Source organism: Aethalodelphis obliquidens, unplaced genomic scaffold (assembly GCF_003676395.1).
Source record: "Aethalodelphis obliquidens isolate GAN/ISIS:26980383/991018 unplaced genomic scaffold, ASM367639v1 scaffold10, whole genome shotgun sequence".
In the NCBI taxonomy this organism is placed as follows: Eukaryota; Metazoa; Chordata; class Mammalia; order Artiodactyla; family Delphinidae; genus Aethalodelphis; species Aethalodelphis obliquidens.
Window position 1 is genome coordinate 17946029 of NW_020837954.1, and position 23648 is coordinate 17969676.

Sequence of the window (23648 nt, forward strand, 5' to 3'; positions counted from 1 at the left end):
CTGCTTCCTCTGCTTCTCCTGCATTTCTTTATCCCTTCCTGCGTCAGTCTGACTCCTGGGGAAGGGGAAGTGATCTTTTAGTTGGTGGTTCCCTTCATTCATGCATTTTCACATAAAGAGGGATGAGGACATAACTTCTTTAGCTGGTAATGACTTATGTGCTCCATTTGAGGACACAGGCTTGTGTCCTGGTGGCTTAACCCTGAGTCCACTTCATATCTTAGTCCAGATTCCACCTCCAAGAGTCCCTTCTCATCCACACACCAGGTAGCTAGGAAAGCAGATATGGTAAAGAGACCTGATCAGGGACTAAGGAGAACTTAGATAAAGGACTATGCCCCTTCCGAAGGCAACAGGATGGAGAGTTGTGACTCTACTTAGGCAATCAAACAAGGCATTAATCTGATAAATGTAAACACAGAGAGAATAGCGTGCCATATAATTTAATTATTCTTGTCACAACGCAAGGAAAACCAGCCTTATTTGGATCACCAGGAAAACTATTGCCATTGAGAAGCTACCCAGGACTGAAGGTACCTCTACTTACTATCTATGTGAATTTAATTTAATTGAGCCTAATATGAAACATTGAAATAATAATATCTGCTTTAGCATTGTTGAGAGTTAATAATGTATGCAAATCTCCTGATATATTTTTGGCACTTAACAGACATTTATTTAATGATAGATCTTATTAGGGTTATAATTATCATAATCATAATTAGCCAATGAATCACTTATAATAGGAGCATCAGGCTCAACATTTAATAAGTGAGCTGCTTTAATATTCCAAGAAACATATACATCACTGCCATAAATAATTAAGTTATCTTTTATTGTGGAAATAAAATACTAATAAATCAAGTCTAAAATCCAGCTAAAATTAAAATATACCACAATGGTATTTTTCTTTATTTCAAGGATGCAAGTGGGGCAGGATAATTTATTGAGATATTAATTTGAGTTTTATTCTCCCTTGTACTCTCCTTCCCTCATTCAATTTGGTAGTTAGACTGTTGGTTTCCTTGCCCCAGAAGAGATTTGTGTTGCTAGGCTAAATATGAGAAGCATGTAAACAACTGTGTTCCTGGTGTTTTAATTCCAGATACTTGATATTCCTGAGTATTTTGCTATTAGAGAGGAGAAATAGGTGGATGGCTTTTAAACTTGTGAGAGAGGGAGGGGGGATTCCCTAAGACTCCAAATAGATGCCAATGTGAAAAGCGTACCGTGACTGACATTCTTGAGACACACCAGGATGAAAGTGAATAAATACCTAGGGCAGTGTTTGAGTGTGGACCTTAAGGAAACTGGAGCTTGTATGCCATGGCTCCAACCCTTAGTAAAGATTTCCAGGCCCAAGTTTGACTCATGCAGAAGAACTGAAAAATTCAAGAGTCCTTATATTCTGGAAAATTAGATTACAGAAAATCATGATGAGATAAAGAAAAACTACACTTTCTGCCATTTCAAAGCATTGCTTAAGACTCCTTGATTCTTCTGTAAAGAGCCTCGGTAACGATTGAGAGTGATTTTCCTAACAGGCTGTCAGCACAGGTTCTGAGCTATATTTAATCTGAGCATAAAAAAAAAAATATGGATTTTTCTGATGTGTTATCTCTTGCATGATAAGTGTTAGGTATAAAGTTCATATAAAAAGAGAATTTAATATTTTATTTTATATTTTTTCTGGCAATCCACTCTTTTTTAAATTTATTGAAGTATAGTTGATTTACACTGTTGTATTAATATCTACTGTACAGCAAAGTGATTCAGTTATACACACACACACATATTTATTTATTTTTCATATTCTTTTCCATTATGGTTTACCACAGGGTATTGAATATAGTTCCCTGTGCTATATAGTAGGACCTTGTTGTTTATCCATTCTCTGTATAATAGCTTGCATCTGACAATCCACTCTTTTTTTTTAACTTTTTATTTTATATTGGGGTATAGTTGATTAACAATGTTGTATTAGTTTCAGGTGTACAGAAGAGTGATTCAGTTATACATATACATGTATTTATTCTTTTTCAAATTCTTTTCCCATTTAGGTTGTTACATAATATTGAGCAGAGTACCCTGCTCTATACAGTAGGTCCTTGTTCGTTACCCATTTTAAATAGAGCAGTGTGTACATGTGAATCCCAAACTCCCTAACTATCCCTCCCCCCACCCTTCCCCCTGGTAGAGAGTTTAATATTTTAATATAACAATCTATCATCTAAATATATCAAAGTACAAAAATAACCTAAAATGGTGCATAAAACAAATTTGACAATATTTGACATTTCTTCTTGCTACTCATGATATTTCATCTATCTTAGTTGGAAAAATCATGGCACTTCATCTTAATCCTCTTGTTTTAACTGGACAGTAAGGATAAGGAGTCCGACAGCTCAGGCAGGTTCCAGGAAGAGCCCTCACTCTGTGCTACATGAGTCATACCTTATAGGAAATTGAGGTAAAGACCATCTGGACCTGTGATGGTAACTTTTCCTGAGTCCAAGATGGGGGATAACATGGACTTTGTCCTTTGATGCCACTCCCTTCTTTTCTACAACATCTATAAAAGCCTACTTTTAAAGTATTTGGTTTAAAAATTGATTCAATTGAATTAAACATCAAGGGGGAGAAAGAAGAAAGAAACTAGGTGAAGTATAAAATCCTCAAACTAACCTGAAATATATTCTGCAACAAAGATGTCATGGTGAAGGGCTGGTTGATTAGAGCAGACATTTTGAATTCAGTGATCCAGCAGCCCTTAGGAGCGTTGGGAGAGAGCTGCCAATTTTGAGAAACACACTTTCTGTTTGGCTTTACTGATTATTTGAAACAGTATTGCCAAGGCCCTAATTTCAGCCCCATCTTTATTGTTGCTTTGCCTCTATGATGCTCATAAGGTGTGGCTCTTCCTGGTCTTCCCACTGATGCCTGGTGTCGTATGAGAAAGGAGCCACAGGAGTACCAGCTTTCTACTTGGTTTAGGCGCTAAGAAAATCCTGGGGCTTCCAGCACAGCTGCTTCTCAAAGCTGTTGATTTGCGCTATAAAAATTGATCCAAGTGGTTTGTCCTCTATCTATCCCATGGCTTGCTCTTGCCCCTTCAGTTAGGAGGTGTTAATGAGATCCTGCTTCTATCTCTTCTCTGGCTGTTTCTTCAGTAAGTGGAATTGTGTGTTGAAGGTATTGCCTCCAATCAGTCTAGCCCCTCTGCACTTGACTAGGGGAAAACATCATCATCAACAACAATAATAGCATAAATTTCTCATCTATACAATGTACTTATCCTTATTCTCTTATTTTTTTTTTTTTTTTTGTGCATAAGAAGGGTATGTATAGCTTTTTAGAAATTTCAGTGCACATATGGATGGAGCATAAAATGGATCCCTGAGCGATCCTTGCACAAAAGTAAATATATATTACGTCTATTCCTATCAACATATATAATTGTTTAAAACAATATTTTAACAAGGTGATCCCTGATCACTTTAGTCAAGAGTATGTCATTCTTGGGGCTTCCCTGGTGGTGCAGTGGTTGAGAGTCCGCCTGCCGATGCAGGGGACACGGGTTCGTGCCCCAGTCCGGGAGGATCCCACATGCCGCGGAGCGGCTGGGCCCGTGATCCATGGCCGCTGAGCCTGCGCGTCCGCAACGGGAGAGGCCACAACAGTGAGAGGCCCGCGTAACGCAAAAAAAAAAAAAAAAAAAAAAAGAAGAGTATGTCATTCTTCAGATAAACATCAGCTCTGAAACAGTTTTTCAAAAAGGCTTATATTTCTATCTGTTTTCTACGGTTCACATTCATTCCATAAACAATGAATGTTGAATTGCTGAATGAATTGGTCAATTAATCAATTCACTAATAATGTATAGAGTGAGAAAATGATAAATAGGATGAAAAGATCTTGTGGAAAGGAAACCATTGCATTTTATGCCACCAGAAGGCTCATTTAAGTAATGAAGGAAATAAAATGTAGGGACAGGCAACAAAAATATTTTTTAAGTACCCTTGTGGCATAAACTAATTTTTCCATATAATAAATGGTCATGCCTCATATATCATTGATTTTATATTAAGTTACAGGTTTTAGGATATGAGGTGGACAAACTGCATGAACAATATTCAAGATCAACTGTTTGCAACCCTAAAGTATTCCTGAAAGCATCTGGAAAGGATTAATTCTGGTGTCTATATATAACTGCATTCTAAGAAACAGTGGCTATTGTACTGTAGGTACAAACCTGAGTCAGCATCTTCCAGTTCTGACTGATAATTTTTTTGTCCTGTCTGTGTTTATCTTCTCCCTTTAGAGCAGCCAAGGGATACATACATTTTCTATTAGGTAGAAAAGAAGTAATGGCTTTCTTAGTGTCTGAGCTCAGCAGCAAAGAAGTCTGCAATTACAGCAAAAAGAAAAAGAAGAAAAAGAAAAACAACCAAGAAGCTTGCCCCAGTTTTACTTAGAAGCCTGTGACTTATGTTCATTTTTCCATGAAAAGAGGCAGGTGAAGTGTATCCTCTACAGGCAGTCTCTTGAGAAGGAATGATAAATCTGGCAGATAAGACAGACCAGCAGAAAAGTCAGAGTTAGAGACTGGGAATTATGAGTACTTAGATAATTATGAGTATCCACTAGTTGTTGTCATTAAACCAGGTTTTAATTTCATGGAACCTCTTTTAAAAGAAGTAAGCTATTATAGAATTATATCTCATCCAGCTTAATTTTTGTCCTTATTCATGAAATTTTTTGTTCTACAGAAAAGTTGAGTCAGTGATACACAAAAACAAAGATACAAACACTGATACATATATTTTTCTTCTACTTAGAATGTTTGGCTTATAAAATAATGTGGCATGGCTATTCTCAAAAGATTGGATTTTAGCACAACTTTATCAGTAGAACTATGTATAGTAAACAGTGATGGTTTTACTTATTATATAACATTATTTTACTTAAATTTAGGAATGTAAAATATACAAAGCTCTGACTTATTTGCAAGTAATTTTTTTTTTGCGGTACGCGGGCCTCTCACTGCTGTGGCCTCTCCTGTTGCGGAGCACAGGCTCCGGATGCGCAGGCTCAGCGGCCATGGCTCACAGGCCCAGCCGCTCCGTGGCATGTGGGATCCTCCTGAACCGGGGCGTGAACCCGGGTCCCCTGCATCGGCAGGCGGACTCTCAACCACTGCGCCACCAGGGAAGCCCGCAAGTAATTTTTTATAATAAAATTTGGCCTTGAGATTTTGGATTCAGCGAGTTCAACCCTGAGGTTCATTCTTATAATTTCTATCCACATGGTTTCTCAGATAGTGATTTCCACTGTCAGTCCTGGCGTGGTAGCCCAGCCTACAAGATGGCCTCTGGTAATTCTGCCTCCTGGTATTCACACCCTTCTATAGTCCCTCCAAATTTGCTAGGATGTTGGACTCGGTGAATAGTAGACTATGACGGAAAGGATGGATGCCACTTTAAAGAATAGGTTCTAAAAGACAGTATGATACTGTTTTGCTTGTTCTCTCATGCACTGTTTCTCTGAGATCACTTGCTCTGGGGAAAGCCAATCTTGCCACCTCTTCAGACAGAAATATATATGCATATATATATGTATATATATATATTCTTTTTCAGATCCTTTTCCCTTATAGGTTATTACAAAGTATTGAGTATAGGTCCCTGTGCACAGTAGGTCCTTGTTGGTTATCTAGCCTGCTGCCTGTTTCTGTAAATAAAATTTTATTTGAAAACAGCCCCATCCATTCATTTAGATCCTATGTATGGCTGCTTTTACTGTATAACAAAGACATTGGGTAATTGAGACCTCATGGTCTGCAGAGTCTAAATATTTAGTATCTAGCTCTTTTCAGAAGAGTAGTTTATAGATCCTTGTCCTAAGCCAAGTTTAATAAATCTGTAATGAATTTAGTTCTCTTCATGTTGAAATCATACAAATAAAACAATGTATAAGGAATTCCACGGAAAACTATTTTCATAAAATTAAAGTATGTGCTATGTTCTCTTTTCCTCCCATCTAAAATTCATTTCAAAGAGTAATAAAAATCATCATGACTCTAGGGATTCCAAACTATTAATTTTTTTTGTAACTTTGGTAAAATTTTATTCTTGTTTTTATTTTGTTTCATTTTGGAATACATGAAGGCCCAAGTTATAATAAAACTTTCTACAACACTGAAATGGCCCCAAAAGACATTATTTAAACAGTTGGCTATTTTCTCTCTGAAAAGTCATTCCTCCAAACATTTTAATGTTGCCTTCATAGGTAACTAGAATAAAGCTTGTTTAAATGTTTGATGTGTAGCATGAATAATAGATTAAAAAATATTTTTAGCAAAAAGTTAGGGTTTGAACCTTACAAATATCATCTTTCTGAGGCAAAACTCACATGTATATATTTATTCTATAAGAGTTAAATGTCATTACTTCTTGGAACTCTAGAACAGGTTGGATGAAGACACAAGTTTTATGAACTTGGGATATTTATATGGGGTGAGCATACTACATACCTAAAGTGATTATATATATACATATATATATATATGTATATATATAAGTCAGCCTCTAAATAACATAAATGTCTGACAAATAAGATGTTGGATTCTGAAATATTTAACTTTTTTTTTAGTATTTAATGCTGTTTCATTTTTAAAGTAGAAGTTAATTACATTTATTTTAGGTTGTTTATATTTCATACTTCGTTTCAGTGTTTTAATGAATATATACCCATAATATTGGTCTAGTATACTCTCAAATATTTCAATTCTACCCAATGTTTCAAAATTAATTATATTGATAATAAGCATATAAAGATTTTTTTTTTTTTTTTTTTGCGGTACGCGGGCCTCTCACTGCTGTGTCCTTTCCCGTTGCGGAGCACAAGCTCCGGACGCGCAGGCTCAGCGGCCATGGCTCACAGGCCCAGCCGCTCTGCGGCATGTGGGATCTTCAGTGAAATATAAGATTACAAAAGATTACAAAAAATATAAGATTACAAAAAATATAAGATTACAAAACTGAGGCTGACATTTATAGTAATTGAGTATTCTAAAATATTTTTATTTATTTATTTACTTATTTAGTGATTTGATATTTTTATAGATTATACTCCATTTAAAGTTATTACAAAATAATGGCTATATTTCCCTGTGCTACAATATATACTTGTTGCTTATCTGTTATATACATAATGTGTTGTGTCTCTTAATCCCATACCCCTATCTTCCCCTCCCCTTCTTCCCACTTGTATCCACTAGTTTGTTCTCTATATCTGTGAATCTGTTTCTCTTTTGTTGTATACATTCGTTTCATTTTTAGATTCCATGTCTTTATCTGACTTATTTTGCTAAGCATAATACTCTCTACATCCATCCATATTGTTGCAAATGACAAAATTTAATTCTTTTTTTATGGCTGAGTAACATTCCATTGTGTGTGTGTGTGTGTGTGTGTGTGTGTGTGTGTGTGTGTGTGTATGTATCTCACATCTTCTTTATCCATTCATCAGTTCATGGAAGCTTGGGTTGCTTCCATATCTTGCCTACTGTAAATAATGCTGCTATGAACATTGAGGTGCATGTATCTTTTCAAGTTAGTGTTTTCATTTTTTTCTGTATATACACCTGGAAGTGGAATTGCTAGATCATATGGTAGTTCTTTTTTTAGCTTTTTTGAGGAGCCTCCATACTGTTTTCCAGAGTGACTGCACCAATTTACATTCCTACCAACAGTGTACAAGGGCTCTCTTTCCTCCTTGTTCTCCTCAACATTTGTTATTTGTAGACTTTTTGATGATTGCCATCCCTACAGGTGTGAGGTGATGTCTCATTGTGGTTATGATTTGCATTTCTCTAATAATTAGCGATATTGAGTATTTTTTCATGTGCCTCCTGGCTATCTGTATGTCTTCTTTGAGAAAATGTCTATTTAGGTCTCCTGCTCATTTTCTAATCAGGGTTTGTTTTTTATTTTAATTGAGCTGTATGAGATGTTTATATATTTTGGATATTAATCCCTTATTGGTCATATCATTTGCAAACGTTTTACCCATTTAGTAGGTTGTCTTTTCATTTTAAGACATTATATTTTATAGTACTCCACACACTTTCCTTCAAGTTCGTTAATGGATTATAATATTGATACATAGAACACACATCATTCCTCAGTTCTTATTTTAGAAAGCAAATATCTTTTTTTTTTTTTTTTTTTGTGGTACGTGGGCCTCTCACTGCTGTGTCCTCTCCCGTTGCGGAGCACAGGCTCCGGACGCGCAGGCTCAGTGGCCATGGCTCACGGGCCCAGCCGCTCCGCGGCATGTGGGATCTTCCCGGACCGGGGCACGAACCCGTGTCCCCTGCATCGGCAGGCGGACTCAACCACTGCGCCACCAGGGAAGCCCAAAAGCAAATATCTTTTTAAGCTAATACTTTTTCAAATTCTTGACTAAAAGAAAAAAGCTGGCTACATTTCTATTAAAATTTACTTAACTCTTAACTATGATTTTGTATAATAAATGTGTAATTTAAAGTCAGTTGAGAGAGGTTCAGTCCTGATTTATTTAAAACTATTCTTTCTGTTGATAAATGCATTTAATCAGTAATACTGTCTGTGCTGGTAGATAAAATAATGAATATTTCATTCAAATATAATGTTGAAATTTTCAGTGGCTTTCCAATAGCACCAAATTTTGGCTTAAAGCCCAGATATTTCTTAAGATTCTAGCCAATAAAATCTGTCTGAAATTGTGAGGAAGGATGGAGGGTAAGGGAGTAATCAAAATGCTTTGATATTATAAACTTTGTAATTTGGCTGATAAATACATTACCTGTAGTTATGTATAGTACTATAATGGCTTTCAAATTATTTAATTATGACTATGAATAATAAAAAATACATAATCTCTGAGGGAAAATAGTTTAAACCCAGGTTAGATGAAGTTGGTAAGAAAATAATTCGCTAAATCTTGAGTAAGTCCTTCATCCCAGAGTCTCATTAATAATCACAGAAAGGCCTTCAGTAAATAATAGATTCTTGAGATGTTGAGGCTCTTTACTTCAGGACAATAAGGCACCATTAGGGTTACTCTTCCAAGCCTTGTTTTGTATTTGGATTTGGTTATATCTAATAATTTAGAGTCTCCCTTGGGATCAGGAGCATAAGCTTAACAGATAGTGGATAAAACTCAGAGGCACAAATTATAGCTGTAGAATAGGGATAAGTGGTCCTAATAGGGATAGAACTACACAAAGGTTTTACTACACATTATACTATATATGTGGGCCCTGAAGCTTCTGCCTATGGCTGAGTAATGGGACTCAATAAAAGCATTTCCTTTTGCATTTTTATGCCCCTAAATTTCCCTACAAGTGTGTTCAAGGAAAAAGAGCATTATGTAAATAACTCTTAGGAAGTTATCATGAAATACAGAACATCATCAAAGGGTATAAAAGAAAACATAAGAAGGTTTACAAGGTGAATCAAAGCTACAAATAATAGAATCTTTCCTTCTGGCCCATCTATGTCACATTTCTCACTCTATATACCTCTTGTCTATCCTAGTAAAATAAGAGAATCTTAATATGAATTTACATGAAAATATGAGAATTAATGTTTTCTTTTAAACAAAGTTAAATAAGTCAAACTTGAGGTACAATGTCATGGAAGTGTTAAAACTCATTCCCTTCCCTGTGAGAATGAAAGCTTCCATCAAAATGTGTGGACCAGAAAAAATGAACTTCCTCCAGAAGTAATATGTGACTAATAGTTCACATAAATGACCTTTATGGATGGAATTGTCAGTTGAAAACAATTCTTTTAAATTTTTATCCAGAATTGAAGTCTATCAGGTTTTCTTCTCCACTAGTAAAGTGTAAGTCATTTGAGTCACTGTATTGATCAGGGTCAAGTCAGGAGACAGAAACCATGTCAGTTATTTTAACAGAGAGAATTTAAGATAAAGAATTATTAAAATATATGTTACAACAGGGATGAACCTTGAAGACATTATGCTACATGAAATAAGCCATATACAAAAGAACAAATATTGGATGACTCCACTCATATTTTGGATTTAGAATAGGCAAATTCATAGGCACAGAAAGTAAAATGGTGGTCTTAGGCATTGGAGGAGGAGGAAGACGGGGAAGTATTGTTTTTAGGAATACAGAGTTTCAGTTTGGGATGAAAAGTTTTGGAGATGGACAGTGGGCATGGTTGCACAACTGTGTATGTACTTAATGCAACTTGAACTGTACATTTAAAATGATTAAATTAGTAACTCTTATGTATCTTTTGCCACAATAAAAAAGTAAATTGAAGAAAACCTGTTAACTAGGGAGTGAGGAAGGAAATAAAAAGTAAGGTATCATACAGATGATAATTGCAGGAAACACCAGTCAATCTGAGGGTGGAGGAATAAAGGAAAAAGTTTGGAAAAATGAAAACTTAGTATCTTAAAATAAGTGGCACATGGAACTGATATCAAGATCTCTGAGGAAGGATACTTCTCAGCTAGGACTGATCCTCAGGAATTTGGAGGAAGGATTTCATATAGCTGAGATCCAGGAATCTGGAAACTTTATTCCATAAAGCAGGTACTAATATCTCTGAGGGTACAAGATAATGCTGATTTTTAAGTTACTGGACAAACTACAATCTGAAACCTAATGTTGCTATTAGAACAAAATGCTGTTGTTTGTATGAATGAACATTGTTGGGGTAACTCTAGTAAGAACAGTAGGAAAAGAGAAAAGATCCAGTTCCTTTCTGCTTGAGCCCAACAGGGAGCCATTTGGCCAAAGAGAAATACAGTTTGCAGAGTCTTGGCCCCAGTAATCAAAAAGAGTATACACAGGGATGCACAGGGAGATGAGAGACCATACGTTAATAACTGTTGCAGTCATCTTTGAGTTACTATAGATTCTAGCACAGTATCATGGATATTAAATATTTGGTGAATAAATAAATACTTATTTTATGCTCTTACTCTTTTCATGGCCTTTTGTTAACACTATAGAAGAAACATTATGAGCCCTGAAGTCTGTGATCTTCAAGATCTTGTGATCATATGAGAAGTATAGACTTTAAAAGTTGCTTTTATTTATAAATTTTAAGTACCACATGATTTGTATAATTAAAAATATTTTCTAAAATACTGTACATAGTCTTAGAAAGTGAGCTATTCTTTCTACTTTATTTCTGACCATGAATATTCCAGCATCTCTAAATCCTGCACAAACACTGTCACCAGCTCATTATCATGACATTAAAGATACCTATGAGCAATTTGCAGAGTGTCTGGGCAACAAATGATCTTTTTAACTGGATACTCTTTAATGGACAGTGTACTGCTGATTAAAACTACCTTTAAAACATCCTGCAAATTATAAGAAAAATTCACGGAAATGCAATGAAGCCAAAGTTAAAAGAGAACTAAGATTCTTTTCAATTATGTCAGTTCTGTGGTTAAAATGCATAAAACTAATGAGGCATTCATGCACTATGAGTTTATATCCTGTTCACTGATGCAGCTATTCTTAGTCTTCCAACGATGTGCTATATTGAAAATAATTAAAAGATAAAAGATAGTTTTGGAGAAGAAAATAACAGCAAACAGGTAGCTTTTGTTATGTAGCCCAGAATCATAAGTTTGAGGAAAAACAGTCTACTTAGGAAACTGGGCATTCTCTTCTTTCTGGTTCCTGCTTTTATTCACCTGAACAATTATAAATACTACTATTATTTTTCATAAAGACTATTTATTTCTACATTTACAGTTTAGACAGTAATTGCTGTGTAGTTATCAGAATTGAACAAATACAAAATACCTCTAAAAGATATTAAAATACAAAAAATACATTAATACTGTTGAAAGATTCAAAACACAGACATAACTACATGTTGCAGAACACATATTAGACCCCACATCAGAGACTAAGATATCTGATCTTCAAATCCCAACTAAGTCCTCTGAGTCAGTAGCACAACTTAGTCAATGCCAGATTCCATAATTTCCTTCAATAACCTCTTTTAATTAACCTTACAGAAGCATTTATTTCTTCTGGGCACTCTTGTCGCCTTCCCATCAGGTTCCACTGATTGGTAACAAACTTATGCATCAGGAATTGCTGACTGCACATATGGATCAATCAAAGGTCAAACTCACAGGGCTAATTTCTTAGTGTAACACTCCTCTAATAGCTTGGTTCCAGACTTGGATGGGTTCTATTCCTGTAACTACACCTTTAGGTCCTTTGCAGTTCACCAGAATCATGGAGGCTGGCCAGAAATATATTATAACTTAAGTAAATTCAGGATCTGGGAGTTTGTAACTTACTTAAGTTCACTGAATTTATTGCAATAATATAAGTAATAATGATTTGCTACTTGTATAAGCAGCAGGCACTTATTGAGCCCTTAATATATCCAGGTGCTCAGATTCTATATGGAATATCTTATTTAATATTTATAATGATCCAATGATGAAACTACATTATTCCCAGTTTAGATGAAAAACTAAAGGTTAAAGAGCTAAAGGGTGGAATATTATTCAGCCTTAAAAAAGAAGAAAATTCCAGGGCTTCCCTGGTGGCTCAGTGGTTGAGAGTCCACCTGCCGATGCAGGGGACACGGGTTCATGCCCCGGTCCAGGAAGATCCCACATGCTGCAGAGTGGCTAGGCCCATGAGCCATGGCTGCTGAGCCTGTGCATCCAGAGCCTGTGCTCCGCAACGGGAGAGGCCACAACAGTGAGAAGCCCACGTACTGCAAAAAAAAAAAAAAAAAAAAGAAGAAAATTCTGGATAAAGGAGATGTGGTACATATATACAATGGAATGCCACTCAGCCATAGAAAAGAACAAAATAATGCCATTTGCAGCAATATGGATGCAACTAGATATTATCATACCAAATGAAGTAAGTCAGAAAGAGAAAGACAAATACCATATGATATAACTTATGTGTGGAATCTATTAATAAATATGACACAAATGAACTTATCTACAAAACAGAAATAGACACATGGACATAGAGAACAGACTTGTGGTTGCCAAGGGAGAGGGGATTGAGGGAGGCATGGAGTGGGAAGTTGGGGTTAGCAGATACAAGCTATTAGACATAGAATGGGTAACCAACAAGGTCCTACTGTACAGGACAGGGAATTATTTAATATCTTATGATAAACCATATTCAATATCAATAATTATTCAATATCTTATGATAAACCATAATGGAAAAGAATATTTTAAAAATGTACATATATGTATAACTCAATCACTTTGAGGTACAGCAAAAATTAACACATTATAAATCAACTATACTTCAATAAAAAAATAAATTTTAAAAAAATTCTGCCATATGCAGCAATATGGATAGCACTGGGATAGTGCTAAGTGAAATTAGCCAGTCATCTAGGGGTAAATATTTCATTATTACACTTATATGAAGTACACTCTAATCAAAAAGCAAAGATTGTCAAACTGGACAAAAAGTTAAAAATAACTTGAAACTTAAAAGATAGACAAAATATGCAAGTAGCACTCATAACTGAGCTGGAATGACTGTAGTAAAATCAAATAAAAATACTTAAAGAAAAAATTATGCTAGAAATAATATTGGACATTTTATAAAAATAGACATCAAATTTTCATGAAAATGTAACAATTATACATATATACACCCAAAACTAGAATCCCTATACACAAGAATCAAACACTAACAGAATTAAAGAGAGAAATAGATGACTTAAAAATAATAGTTGGAGACTTCAATACTCCAATCAATAATGTATAGAAAACTTAGGCAGGAAAATTGGCTATTATATAGAAGACATGAAGAAAGCTAAAAATTAACTGGATATAATAAAGAATCTATAGAACACTTTATCCCAAAACAGCAGAATACATATTTTTATCAGATGCACATGAAAAATCCTCCATAATAGTATGTATGGTGGATGGTAAAACAAGCCTCAATAAACTTATTTGCTTTTTTTTTTTTTTTTTTTTTTTTTTTTTTTTGTTTTGTCTGTCTTTTTTTTTTTTTTCTTTTTCCTTTTGGCACCGGCTTTGGAGGCGCAGGCTCAGCGGCCATGGCTCATGGGTCTAGCCGCTCCGTGGCATGTGGGAGCACGAACCCATGTCCCCTGCATCGGCAGGTGGACTCTCAACCACTGAGCCACCAGGGAAGCCCGCCTCAATAAATTTAAAAGGAATGAACTCATACAAAGTATGTTCTCCAACTACAATGAATTAAATTCCAAATCAACAACAGAAGGAAATTTGGGAAATTCACAAATGTATGGCAATGAAAAATACACACCTAAATAACAAATATATCAAGAAAGAAATCACAAGGGAAACTAGGAAATATTTTGTAATGAATTAAAATGAAAGCATAACAGCAAAATTGAATGGCTTCAGCTAAAAGAAGCTTAGAGGAAATTTAAGTTGTAAGGCCTATACAAGAAATTTAAGCTGTAAGGCCTATTTCAAGAAATGAAACATCTCAAAATAATAACTTTATCTTCTACCTTAAGGAAATAGAAAAATAACAAACTGTCAGCCAAGAATTGTATACCCAGCAAACTACATGTTAAAAGTGAAACCCAAATATAGACATTCCTGGATTACGAAAGACTGAATTAAAAAAATAAATAAAGACTGATTTCTAAAATATACTAAAAAACTGCTTCAAGCTGAAAGGAAGTGACACCAGATAATAACTTGAATCTTCTAAAACATATCAGAAAAAAATTATGTAGGTAATTATTAGAGAAAATGTAATTTTTCTTATTCTTTTTTAAAAGTGATTTAGAAGACAATTTAAAAAACAACCAGTTTAATAACAATGTATTATGTGCTTGGATGTATATATCAATTTTATAAATTCTAACAATTTTCATTGCCATGTATTTGTGAATTTCACTCCCCCCCCAAAAAAATATATATATATATGCAGAAGGAAGAGGGAGGGAATGGATATATATGGGAACAAGGAACTGACACCAGACACTGAAATCCAAAACAATATTTCCTATTCTATGAATCTGTGTTAATAAGAACCATCCAAAAGACATAATGACCATGTAATTTCACATATTTGTTGCAATATTAGGGTGCACGTCAAAATGTCAAAGATGCTTTGAAATATGGAATGTGATTAGATATAATTTCATTAGAAAATAAATATGAATGGTATATAACATTACACAAATGCTTATAAATTGTGACCTGTAAAAAAAAATACTACAAATTCAAATAAACACTGGAAAGTAAAATAAAAACATTATCACACTTCAGTTTGTTCAGGATGCAGTTGAGTGTGTTTATGTATGGTAAGGAGGGTCTATATTCAACTTCTGGTCCTGCCATTACTAAACATCTGCCATTTATGAAACTTACCTCTCAGTTTTCTCATCTGTAAAATGCACATAGTAATATCCCCAACCTCATAAAGATGTTGTAAGGATAAAATAGTTAATATATTTAAAATACTTAGAGGATTACCTGAACTATTCTAAACACTAATATTTGATTTTCATTACTACTTAGAGTTATATCAATTTTTTTGAGTAATTAAAATAACTTTGAATATAATAAATACAATTTTATTGAATTTTATTTAAAAGAAAACTCCCAAACATGTCTTTCAGCTTTATGTATTGATCTCAGCTGCAAAAACAAATAATTCAAAGCAGTTCAGAGAGGAGAAACAAGACAGTTCTAGATGATGTTCTGTTACTCAGAGAGGTCACAAATAGTGCCCACATACAGGTATTGGGTTGGCCAAAAATTCGTTTGGGTTTTTCCATAACATCTTAATGGAAAAACCCGAATTAACTTTCTGGCTAACCCAATGTAAGCCTGTTCTTTTCTTGTGGAAACAACTTCATCTCTTGTATACTGCCTTGCATTATACTAATTAGTATATATTTTCTCTGCTATTTATCATTTAAAATAACTTGGCTAGGGCTTCCCTGGTGGCACAGTGGTTAAGAATCTGCCTGCCAGTGCAGGGGACATGGGTTCGAGCCCTGGTCCGGGAAGATCCCACATGCCACAGAGCAACTAAGCCTGTGCACCACAACTACTGAGCCTGCGCTCTAGAGCCCACGTGCCACAGCTACTGAGCACATGCGCCACAACTACTGAAGCCCACATGCTTAGAGCCCATGTTCCATAACAAGAGAAGCCACTGCAATGATAAGCCCGTACACCACAACCAAGTGTAGCCCCTGCTCACCACAACTAGAGAAAGCCCACACACAGCAACGAAGACCCAACACAGCCAAAAATAAATAAATAAATAAATTTATTTAAAAAAAATAATAAAATAAAATAACAGCTATATATTACAGAGAAAAAGAACTAAGTAAAATGATTTAGCCTTCTTTCTCTGCCTTCTAGTAAAATTATTTCCATGTCCTTGCTTTTGTTTAAGACTTACAAATTATCTCTTTCTTTTTTTTTTTTTTAACATCTTTATTGGGGTATAATTGCTTTACAATGGTGTGTTAGTTTCTGCTTTATAACAAAGTGAATCAGTCATACATAAACATATGTTCCCATATGTCTTCCCTCTTGCGTCTCCCTCCCTCCCACCCTCCCTATCCCACCCCTCCAGGCTGTCACAAAGCACCGAGCCAATATCCCTGTGCCATGCGGCTGCTTCCCACTAGCTATCTACCTTACTACGTTTGTTAGTGTGTATATGCCCATGACTCTCTCTCGCCCTGTCACAGCTCACCCTTCCCCCTCCCCATAACCTCAAGTCCGTTCTCTAGGAGGTCTGTGTCTTTATTCCTGCTTTACCCCTAGGTTCTTCATGACATTCTTTTCCTTAAATTCCATATATATGTGTTAGCATACGGTATTTGTCTTTTTCTTTCTGACTTACTTCGCTCTGTATGACAGACTCTAGGTCTATCCACCTCATTACAAATAGCTCAATTTCGTTTCTTTTTATGGCTGAGTAATATTCCATTGTATATATGTGCCACATCTTCTTTATCCATTCATCCGATGATGGGCACTTAGGTTGTTTCCATCTCCGGGCTATTGTAAATAGAGCTGCAATGAACATTTTGGTACATGACTCTTTTTGAATTTTGGTTTTCTCAGGGTATATGCCCAGTAGTGGGATTGCTGGGTCATATGGTAGTTCTATTTGTAGTTTTTTAAGGAACCTCCATACTGTTCTCCATAGTGGCTGAACCAATTCACATTCCCACCAGCAGTGCAAGAGTGTTCCCTTTTCTCCACACCCTCTCCAGCATTTATTGTTTCTAGATTTTTTGATGATGGCCATTCTGACTGGTGTGAGATGATATCTCATTGTAGTTTTGATTTACATTTCTCTAATGATTAATGATGTTGAGCATTCTTTCATGTGTTTGTTGGCAGTCTGTATATCTTCTTTGGAGAAATGTCTATTTAGGTCTTCTGCCCATTTTTGGATTGGGTTGTTTGTTTTCTTGTTATTGAGCTGCATGAGCTGCTTGTAAATTTTGGAGATTAATCCTTTGTCAGTTGCTTCATTTGCAAATATTTTCTCCCATTCTGAGGGTTGTCTTTTGGTCTTGTTTATGGTTTCCTTTGCTGTGCAAAAGCTTTTAAGTTTCATTAGGTCCCATTTGTTTATTTTTGTTTTTATTTCCATTACTCTAGGAGGTGGGTCAGAAAGGATCTTGCTGTGATTTATGTCATAGAGTGTTCTGCCTATGTTTTCCTCTAAGAGTTTGATAGTTTCTAGCCTTACATTTAGGTTTTTAATCCATTTTGAGCTTATTTTTGTGTATGGTGTTAGGGAGTGATCTAATCTCATACTTTTACATGTACCTGTCCAGTTTTCCCAGCACCACTTATTGAAGAGGCTGTCCTTTCTCCACTGTACATTCCTGCCACCTTTATCAAAGATAAGGTGTCCATATGTGCATGGGTTTATCTCTGGGCTTTCCATCCTGTTCCATTGATCTATCTTTCAGTTTTTGTGCCAGTACCATACCGTCTTGATAACTGTAGCTTTGTAGTATAGTCTGAAGTCAGGGAGCCTGATTCCTCCAGTTCCTTCTTTCGTTCTCAAGATTGCTTTGGCTATTCGGGGTCTTTTGTGTTTCCATACAAATTGCAAAATTTTTTGTTCTAGTTCTGTGAAAAATGCCAGTGGTAGTTTGATAGGGATTGCATTGAATCTATAGATTGCTTTGGGTAGTAGAGTCATTTTCACAATGTTGATTCTTCCAATCCAAGAACATGGTATATCTCTCCATCTATTTGTATCATCTTTAATTTCTTTCATCAGTGTCTTATAATTTTCTGCATACAGGTCTTTTGTCTCCTTAGGTAGGTTTATTCCTAGATATTTTATTCTTTTTGTTGCAATGGTAAATGGGAGTGTTTTCTTGATTTCACTTTCAGATTTTTCATCATTAGTATATAGGAATGCCAGAGATTTCTGTGCATTAATTTTGTATCCTGCCACTTTACCAAATTCATTGATTAGCTCTAGTAGTTTTCTGGTAGCATCTTTAGGGTTCTCTATGTATAGTATCATGTCATCTGCAAACAGTGACAGTTTTACTTCTTCTTTTCCGATTTGGATTCCTTTTATTTCCTTTTCTTCTCTGATTGCTGTGGCTAAAACTTCCAAAACTATGTTGAATAAGAGTGGTGAGAGTGGGCAACCTTGTCTTGTTCCTGATCTTAGTGGAAATGCTTTCAGTTTTTCACCATTGAGGATGATGTTTGCTGTGGGCTTGTCATATATGGCCTTTATTATGTTGAGGAAAGTTCCCTCTATGCCTACTTTCTGCAGGGTTTTTATCATAAATGGGTGTTGAATTTTGTCAAAAGCTTTCTCTGCATCTATTGAGATGATCATATGGTTTTTCTCCTTCAGTTTGTTAATATGGTTTATCACATTGATAGATTTGCATATATTGAAGAATCCTTGCATTCCTGGAATAAACCCCACTTGATCATGGTGTATGATCCTTTTAATGTGCTGTTGGATTCTGTTTGCTAGTATTTTGTTGAGGATTTTTGCATCTATATTCATCAGTGATATTGGCCTGTAGTTTTCTTTCTTTGTGACATCCTTGTCTGGTTTTGGTATCAAGGTGATGGTGGCCTCGTAGAGGGAGTTTGGGAGTGTTCCTCCCTCTGCTATATTTTGGAAGAGTTTGAGAAGGATAGGTGTTAGCTCTTCTCTAAATGTTTGATAGAATTCGCCTGTGAAGCCATCTGGTCCTGGGCTTTTCTTTGTTGGAAGATTTTTAATCACAGTTTCAATTTCAGTGCTTGTGATTGGTCTGTTCCTATTTTCTATTTCTTCCTGATTCAGTCTTGGCAGGTTGTGCATTTCTAAGAATTTGTCCATTTCTTCCAGATTGTCCATTTTATTGGCATAGAGTTGCTTGTAGTAATCTCTCATGATCTCTTTTATTTCTGCAGTGTCAGTTGTTACCTCTCGTTTTTCATTTCTAATTCTATTGATTTGAGTCTTCTCCCTTTTTTTCTTGATGAGTCTGGCTAGTGGTTTATCTATTTTGTTTATCTTCTCAAAGAACCAGCTTTTAGTTTTATTGATCTTTGCTATTGTTTCCTTCATTTCTTTTTCATTTATTTCTGATCTGATTTTTATGATTTCTTTCCTTCTGCTAGCTTTGGGGTTTTTTTGTTCTTCTTTCTCTAATTGCTTGAGGTGCTTGGTTAGGTTGTTTATTCGAGATGTTTCCTGCTTCTTAAGGTGGGCTTGTATTGCTATAAACTTCCCCCTTAGAACTGCTTTTGCTGCATCCCACAGGTTTTGGGTCGTTGTGTCTCCATTGTCATTTGTTTCTAGGTATTTTTTGATTTCCTCTTTGATTTCTTCAGTGATCACTTCATTATTAAGTAGTGTATTGTTTAGCCTCCATGTGTTTGTATTTTTTACAGATCTTTTCCTGTAATTGATATCTAGTCTCATGGCGTTGTGGTCAGAAAAGATACTTGATACAATTTCAATTTTCTTAAATTTACCAAGGCTTGATTTGTGACCTAAGATATGATCTATCCTGGAGAATGTTCCATGAGCACTTGAGAAAAATGTGTATTCTGTTGTTTTTGGATGGAGTGTCCTATAAATATCAATTAAGTCCATCTTGTTTAATGTATTATTTAAAGCTTGTGTTTCCTTATTTATTTTCATTTTGGATGATCTGTCCATGGGTGAAAGTGGGGTGTTTAAGTCCCCTACTATGAATGTGTTACTGTCGATTTCCCCTTTTATGGCTGTTAGTATTTGCCTTATGTATTGAGGTGCTCCTATGTTGGGTGCATAAATATTTACAATTGTTATATCTTCTTCTTGGATCAATCCCTTGATCATTATGTAGTGTCCTTCTTTGTCTCTTTTTATCTCTTTCTTTAAGATAATTAATTTTGAAGTTATATCAATCAGAAAATTTTAGGTTTAAACCACCTCTCTCTTCAGTGACATCACCAATAAGCTCTAACTTCATGCAGTTGTAGTTATTAGGGACCTAGAAAAAGGAGCACTTCTGTATTTGCTGGTCCTTTCTATCTCAGTTAGGAAGAACCACCAGCTTTGCCTGCTCTCTTCAATTTATTTCTTGATTAGCACAATTAACTCCACCATCTATTGGTGATTTATGCTAAGATAGCAAATGCCCAGAAAGAACTACATATATTGGCATGACTAACTTCCATCCTTTCTAAGATATGCTTTTCATTGCCAATTCAGATAAGGATTTATTGGATCTATATTTGTGTAGCACTCAGGTGATGTCTGTCTTCAGCTGTTTACTTGTTCTGCAAGAAATCTTAAGTGATGAGATGCCCCTCTATTTCATAGATTCCAAGATGTACCTGGTAACACATTTTAACATTTGAAGAAAGGAGATGGTTCATAAACAATGGCATCTTATAAGTACCATCAGCAAGGTGGCCAGAGTAGATAGTTGTTACTGGCTAGGCAGCATCACCTTGGTCACAGGTGTTCATATAATTACATTTTCATTTAATCTATGTGCAGTTTAGTGCATTTTGTTACTAAGCATTTTGGGTTTGCTTGACTATTTAAATTGTCTTCAAAAGGATGGAACTAAAGTAATCAGGAGAAAAACAGTTAAATTCATTAGAAGATATTCTACAGGTTACTTGTTCATTATGCCTCAGAACTGTCAAGGTCATAAAGACCAAAGAAAGAGTAAAGCAGTGTCAGAGACCAGAGGATGCAGAGGAGCCATGACAACTAAATAAAATGTAGTACCATGATTGGATCTTGGAATACAAAGATGAAAGATGATATCAGAAAAACTGGTGAAATCTAAATAAAGGCCTGAGTTTAATTGATAGTAATGTAATGTATCAGTGTTTTCTTAGTTTTGACAAATGTTATGATGGTAATGTAAGTTAACAATAGAGGAAACTGGGTGACAGATATGTGGAAATCTCTGTACTATTTTTGCAACTTTAATCTAAATTTACTCAAAAATAAAATGTTCACTAAAAAGATTACATTCTGATTGATAATTGAAATGGAAATATTGAGTGCACAGAAAGGCACAAAAACAGAGAAGTGGAGCTTGAATTTGATGCTATCAAGCAAACACTCATTACTGGAGAAATTATGGCAATTCCCTATCTTCTTCCAAAGCAACAACTGTTATAATGAGACCTAAGAATGGCCAATGGGTAAATAAAGATATGTTAATGCTTTACTAGTGAGTTAAGTGCAGATGAAGTGCCTGTCTCTCAAAGAAATACAACAGAGGCTGAAAAAATTGACCTTTCCCTCCCAATGGGCAAGAGGAATGTCAAAGCCCCAGCAGAGCTGGTGAACCAATTCATGCTCTGCATGAACAGAATAATTGAATGTCTTTTTCTCTGAAGTTCATTGTTAAATTTTTGAGAATCTGCTTATATGCTAGAAACAATCAACAAAAGAAAAAAAGAAATGAAATTTTGCCAGGTGAGAGAACTTCAACATTTTTAGAATGACTATCACATTTTGAATTTTAAGTAAAATCCTGAGTCACTAATACTCTTTGAACACAAAGAAAAATGTTTTCAAACACATGGATATCAACAATTCTGAGTAAAACATTATTCAGAAGTGTAAATTTTTAAATTTATAGACATTTTAGGAATTTATTAAAAATTCCATTCACTATTTTATTTTTATGAATATATGGCAATGATATATGACTAAGTTTAAATAAGTAAAAATAAGCTCTTTCAATGAGTATAAAAAATTCTAACTAGTAAAAAAGCATTGTACATTAGCTTAATCAACACTGTATTAACTTTGTGGTATATAATGTCATAATTTATAATCTTTTTTATAGGCACAGTATGTATATATATACACATACATATATTCATATATGTACAAATATATACATATAAGTTCATATATATCTATATACGCACATAAATACAACATGAATGTTTTTTAAAGGAACAATATTTATGGATTCTTGGTTACCTATTGGAGCAGTTTCTACTTGTTTGTTCCTAGTGTATAATATATAAATACACTTTAAAATTTTGTATTCAGAAATGTTACTACAATCTCTTATATGTTAATTTTATAATTATTAATAGTAATATTTTAGATAAGTTATTAGATAATATTTTTCTAATAATTCTAATTTTTAAAATGACATAATTTTTTTCTTTGTAAGTTTTATACATTTTGTTTTTTATATTTTTACGTCAGTGACTGGTACCTGAAATAAAATGCTGAACAGAAATGGTTCTCAAACACAAAGAGAAAACTTTTAAACTTTCAGCAATAAGTAATTATTTTAACAATCAATAGTTTATGATTTTTATCAAACATATTCTATATTACTATATAATTTTTTTCTATTTTAATTGTTAATATTCTGCATTAATTAATTGATTTTCTAATGTTAAATTAGTTTGCATTCCTCAAAATGCAAAACTCAGTCTGATCATGGTATACTATTCTAGTTATATGTTGCTGTCACTAACTTATTTAAGATTTACATTTTTAAATAATATTGACTTGCAATTTTCTTTTCTCATGATCTCCTTACTTGGTTTTTCTAGTTCCTTATTTGGTTGTGCATCATTTTATAGATGGCTTACATGAGGCCTAATTTGTATATTAGATTAAGCCTTTTATTTCTAGAAGTTATCTCTTTGTCTCTATGAATGTGTTTTACTATAAATGTTTTATTTTATATTAAGAAAGCAACCTCCATATTTCTTTTAATTAGTTATTGCATGGCATATTTTTCATTCTTTTTCTTTTACTTTTTAAAAAATTCTTGCATTTCATACATCTTTTGTAAAGACTTTATTATTTGTTTGTTTATTTTATGCATTCTAAATATTTCTTCTTTATCTGGAGCATTCAGTCTATTGATATTTATCTTAGTTGCTCTTTTATTGGGTCATATTTATTTAAGTGCTTTCTACATTTGCAGCCTGTTCTTTGTTAATTTTCTCTTTCCTTTTTTCCTTTATTTGGAGGGATGAAGTGTGCTTTTTTTATCATCACCCTCATATAAGAGTCTGAAAGTTATTTTGTCTATTTCTGTTCTTTTAGTGTTTATTCCTTTCTTGTAGCCAATAGACATTTCAAAGCATGGCCA